Raw genomic sequence first — 6139 nt, 5'->3', positions numbered from 1 at the left:
CCTCAAGAATTTGGTGCACACTGCAGAAAGTTTCAGGATTGTCACTGCAGCTGCTCCCCTGGCTGCAGCTGTGCAGGGATAAATGCTCGCAGGTAGGCAGGTCAGTTATGCCTGTGGAGACAAGGGGACTGGGGTGGTCATTCCTATAGGCCAGCAGAAAGGTCATCTTCCCAGGGGATCCTGGACAAGGGCAAGGCTGGGCTAATGCCCAAAGACAAGGAGGGGGCATGTGTTTGGAGGACTTACTGGGAAGATCGAGCTGATCCATAGGGTACACAGAAAGGCCTAAGGGTGGAGGATGTGTTTAGAGGAGCCCAGAACAGGCTGAGGTCCAGGGGAGCTGAGGCCTCTTGGGAGAAGCTGAAGTCTGTGTTTGGGGCAGACCTGGAAGGATGATGAGTTCTCAGGGTGTTGAACTGGGAAGGAGCAGGTATCCTGGGTGGGCATTGGCTGAGGTCAGGGTGCAGGGGGCTGTTTGGGTTAAAGGAGGTGCCAAAGTCCATTAGTGACCCAGAGGTGACCCACAAGGGCTGGAATTTCGAACCTCCAGTCTTGCATAGCACATGGGGTTAGAAGGGACCCCTGCACTGCCCTGGGGACAGCCTGGAGGGGAGTGGGCTCCCACCCTGGCACCTCTGACTGTGCCTGGGCAGGGGCTGCCCTAGACTCAGTGCTGGGGCTTGGCACTGTCCCGACTGGTCCTGTGTCAGCATTTGAAGGTGCTGCGGAGCTGAGGCTGATGGATGATGGAAAACGCTGTGCTGGCAGAGTGGAAGTGAAACACCACGGCAAGTGGGGGACCGTGTGTGGTCACTACTGGGACATGAATGATGCTGCAGTGGTTTGTAGGCAGCTGGACTGTGGCTCTGCTGTTAGCGCTCCTTAGTACGGACACTTTGGTCCAGGATCTGGCCCCATTAGGATGGATGATGTTGGCTGCCATGGAATCGAGTCTGCCCTGTCTGACTGCACGCATGCAGGATGGGGTGAACATGACTGCGCTCACAGTTTTGATGCTGGAGTGATGTGTTCAGGTGAGGTGACAGTCTATTGCCCACCTCTGGGGCTGGGACGGTAGAAGGGACCTGGCTGTGCCCTCAGGGAGCAACAAGCCATTGCCAGAGCAGGGTCCGGTGTGGCAGGCTGAACTGCTGAGTTGGGACTGTCATTGTTGACGTCCTCAGTCCCTGGGGAAAGCCCAGCGGGAACCTGCCCCAGAGTGTCCATACTCTGCCTGACCCCTGGAGTGGCTCCAATGAATCCCCCTGCCTGTCCCTGGCATGTCTGTTGATTCCCATCTTTCTCCTCCCTTTCACCCGGGACCTGTCTGGCAGCACCAAGGGCCAGGTTCTGCCATGGCAGAGGCCCCAGGAGTGACTCATGCAGACACTCACAGCCTTGGGCAAGGCTGTGAGATGAACAGAGAATTTTGGGCTGTTTCCCTTAGCAGACACAAGTCCCTTGGCCTGAGCAAAGACATTGCTTGGAAAGGAGGAACACTGAGCTTTGGCCAAGGAGCAGCGTGGCACATGGCACCTTGTTCCTCTCCCAGGGTCACCCCATGAGAGCCTGCCTATGGGGGCATGGCCCCTGTCCAGGCAGTGCTGCCCAGCTTCTCACATCTGTCCCGGCTGCCTTGCACTTTTGGATTTGCCAGTGCATATTTGGCTCTCCTTTGTCCCTGCCCTTACACTGGGAGCTCGTGTCAGCCCAGGGCTGCTCTTTCGTCCACTCTCTTGCCCTCTGCCTGGCCATTGGAAAAGAACATGTGTGCCCAGCACTGCATTCTGGCCATGGCTGAGGACCTTTTTCCCAGGCCAGCGCTGGAGCAGGGTTCTTGGCACAGATACTGACCACAGGTACAGCCTTACCGTGATTTTGTCCTGTGATATGTCCCATCTACCAGCAGCACCCAATGGTCCAAGACCCCCTGGGAACAAGGTGTGTTTCTGGTTACACCAAGGAGTGCCTCATGCCTGGCCCCGAGTTCATGAGAGCAGAACAGAGTGCAGCAGCCATCAGCACCTGGGCCCATTTCCCTGGAGTCAGAGTGCTCTGGGTGGTGCACTGCCCAGGCACAAGTGCTGGGCAGCCCAAGGTCTGTGGGCCAGCAGCAGTTTGTCTAGGCAGTGCTTATGGCTGTGGGTTTGGGAGAGAAGCAAGCCCACAAGTGCTGTTCTGATTTCTAAGGAGTAGCAGGGGATCTCTGATGTGTTTGTGCCATCAACACCCGCTGGGAGCAGCTGGGGTGCTTGTTGGGCTTTTTTGCCTGTGCCCATCCAGGAGATCAGGTGAGACATGGTCAGGGACTGCCAGAGGCCTGTGGGAATTCTCAGGGGTCTTTGGTTGGTGCAGAATCTGTCCTGCTGCTCTGAGGGAACAGCCTCTGCTAAGGACACATAGCAATCCATGGTGGGGACCCTTGGAAAACCATCTGTGACTCACACTTTGGTCCCAACAGCAATGACAAGGTCTGCAGGGTGTGCTGTGGCTCTGTGATAGACAGCCTTGATAGCTGTGATGGTGTAGAGAAGCATAGAGGGGGAGACCTGGATGAATTTGTATCATCAGCACCTCCCAACAGCTTCCTCTGGGATGTCCATTGGGTGATTTGGTCACAGCTTGCTTGGAGGTCATGTGGGAGGTGGGCATGTAACTGCCAGAGGGTCTGGACACTCCCAGTGATTTTGGTTTGTCCCAGGATTTGTCCGACTGGTGGAAGGGAAGAGACACTGCTCAGGACATGTGGGGATCCGGGATGGGGACCAGTGGAAAACTGTCTGTGACAGATGCTTTGCTCCCAAAGCTGCTGCCGTGGTCTGCAGGGAGCTGCAGTGTGGCACAGCCCTGCCCATGACTGGGGGAGCTCACTTTGAGGAAGGGGTTGGTCCCATGTAGGAGGAGAAAACTGGAGAATAATAGCAAGGTCCTTTGCCTAGGCAGTCTGCATCTGAAATGATGACTTTAAAAATGATCATTGTATCCTGGACAGGGGAAAATATATGAAAGATTAGAGAAATTAAGTACCACATGCTAAGTGCAATTGCCTCTAAAGAGATTGCATCTGTACAAGAGATAATCTTATGAGAAACAAATTTTAGTAGCTAAATACAAAAAGATGGACATAAACATTAATTTCTGAAGGAGGCAAAAAGATTTTTTTTAGTGTTAGGCTTAAAACAGCAGTATAGTGAAAGGTATCTGGATGAACAAGGAATAGAGTGGGGAAAATGGAGGAAAAAATGAAAGGGCCTTTTCCTTGGCAGTCTGCATCTGAACAGATGAATTTAAAAGTTGTCATTGTATCCTGGACAGGGACAAATATACAAAAGTTTAGAGAAATTGAGTACGCAGTGTAACAGGCTGAATAGTGCTAGTGAAGTTACATAGACATGTTGCTATTTTCTTGTAACATCACTTTTGAAAGGTCATTGGGTCAGCAGAGGCCTCTTGTGAGAGAGGACAGGCAAGTGTTGCACCCATCTTTGATAGAGGCCGATGCTGCAACCCAGAGAACCCCAGGCTGTACAATCTCACATTGTACCAAGGGTAAATAATGCCACACCAATCTGCAGCTGAGCATGAGGAGACAGAAAATGGCTGTCATTTACCTCAGCTTCAGCAAAACTCTTGGCATGGTGTCCCTTAATACTCTTCTACCCAAGTTAGGACATCACAATCTGAAGGCACAGAGAAGCAGATGAGTAAAACTCATCAGTGGGATGGGGAAGAGAATTAGGAGAGTAGAAGTTAAAGAACTCAGCAGTTGATATAAAGACTATTTAATAAAGTAAAGCAAACTGAAATAATAATAATACCAATGAACTGTAACAAGAATAGGAACAATGATAATAAAGCAATTGCAGTTATACTCAGCTCACAAACAGCAGTCACTGGCTGAACGCCATCAAAACACAGCAAGGGGGAGGTGAGCCTCAGGAACCGAGATGGGCCGTCATCATGAAGGAGAAGGAAAGGGATTGAAGAGGGCAAAGAACCAAAGGGCTGAAAGAGGTTGAAAGGGTTGCAGGGTTGTCCCCTGCCAGCTCCTCAGTTTGTAGTGAGCGTGACGTGTGTGGGATAGAATACGTCTTTATTGGTGAGCTCAGATCACACCCGGATCTTCTGTCCTGGGTCGCCTGTCCCAGAGTTCCGGGTTTTAGCTCAGCCTACAGTGCCTCGCTCCTCTGTGACATCCTGGAGATATGATGCACGGTATGGTGCGCAGGCTTCTGTGACACCAGAGGTATCATGCCCTGCCTGCAGCGCTGCGCTCGCTTGTGACCGTAGTGATGGAAGGAGTTGACCGTGCGGCACAGATCTCCTGTGTGACCTCCCAGAGGGACATTGCTCACCCTGTGGCATTACGCTTCTCTGTGACTTCATAGAGGGATATCCCCCTGCCTATGGCACCCCATTCCTTTGTGACTTCATGTGGCGATGTCACCCATCCTCCAGGCCCATGTTATTCTTTGATTTCACAGAGGGATGGTGCCTACCGTGCAGCACTGAGCTCCTCTGTGATGTCAAAGCGATACATCTCCCAGCCTGCCGCACTTATCTCTTTGTGACATCACAGAGAGATCTCTTCGCCCATCTTGCAGTACCTCACTCCTCTGTTACCTCACTCAGGGGATGGCATCCAGCCTGCATCACCATACACCTCTGTGACATCTCAGAAGGACTGTACCCACACTGAAGCATTACACTGCTCTCTGATGTCACAGGTATATAGCTCCCAGCCTCCAGAACCACACTCCTTTATGACGTCACAGAGGGGTGTCACTCAGATAACTGCAGAGATCTCCCCTGTGACAGCACACGCCCTGCCACCCTGAGCTGCTCTGTGACATCAAATCGGTATGGTGAGCAGCCTGAGGCAGCACTCTTCTTTGTGATGTCAACCAGGGATGGTGTCCTGCCTGTGGCACCGGGCTTCTCTGTGATCTCACAGAGGGACAATGCCCATATAAGGGCAGCTTACATCTCTATGACCTCATAGAGGGATGTCGCCAAATTTTTGGCACCTTGCACCTCTGTGACAACCTAGAGATATGACGCACTGTATGGTGCAGCGCAGTCTTCTGTGATGCCACAGAGGTATCATGCCCTGACTGCAGCACCACACTACATTGTGACCATATAGATGGACAGAGTTGAAGGTGCAAGCACAGAGCTCCTGTGTGACCTCGCAGAGGGACATTGCTCATCCTGTGGCATCTCACTGCTCTGTGACCACTTAGAGGGTATTGCCTACCCTACAGAATCACACTCTTCTTTGATGTCATATGGGGATGTCACCCAGTCCCTGGCACCACACTATTCTTTGATTTCAAAGAGGTTGGTGTGTACCCTAAAGCGCTGACCTTCTCTGTGACATCACAGAGGTACATCTCCCAGCCGGCGGCATCATGTTCCATTGAATGATCACAGAGGGAAAGTGCCCAGCATGTTGCAGTGCAGGCCTCTGTGACTTCACAGAGGGATGGCGTCCATCCTGTGGCAGTGCCTTCCTCTATGGCGTCACAGTGGGATGGAGGACACACTCCATCACCACACTCTTGTTTGATGTCACAGAGGGACCATGCCCACCCTGTGACACTGAGATCCATTTTCACATCACAGAGGTGCGCTGCCCATGTTGCAGTACTGCACTCCTCTGTTGCTTCACAGAGGAATAGCGACCAGCCCGCATCACAGTACACCTGTGAGACATTGCGAAACAGCACCCAGCCTGCTGCAAACAACTCCTAGATGATGTCACAGAGATACAGCTCCCAGCCTCCAGAACCACACTCCTTTGTGACATCACAGAGGGGTTGGCGTGGTTTAGGGCTAGGCCAACCACTAAATCCTGGACAGATGCTCTCTATTACCCCTCTCCCCTACCCAGAAGGGAAGAAGAAAGAGAAGAAGGGAGAGAGACTTTACAAGTTGGAAAATAAAACTAACAGATTTAATAAAACAATAATACTAATACTACAGGATAATAATGTAAATAGGAAAATAATGAAATATATACAAATATGTACAAATATATTTACAAAACCAATATAAAATCCTCCCGTCACCCTCCCTTCATTGATGTATATGTCACCAGAGGCTCTGCGGAGCAAGGCACTGGAAAAGTCCCAGACTG

Source organism: Mesitornis unicolor, unplaced genomic scaffold, assembly GCF_000695765.1.
Source record: "Mesitornis unicolor isolate BGI_N332 unplaced genomic scaffold, ASM69576v1 scaffold734, whole genome shotgun sequence".
NCBI lineage: Eukaryota > Metazoa > Chordata > Aves > Mesitornithiformes > Mesitornithidae > Mesitornis > Mesitornis unicolor.
Note: the sequence above shows the minus strand (reverse complement) of the source record.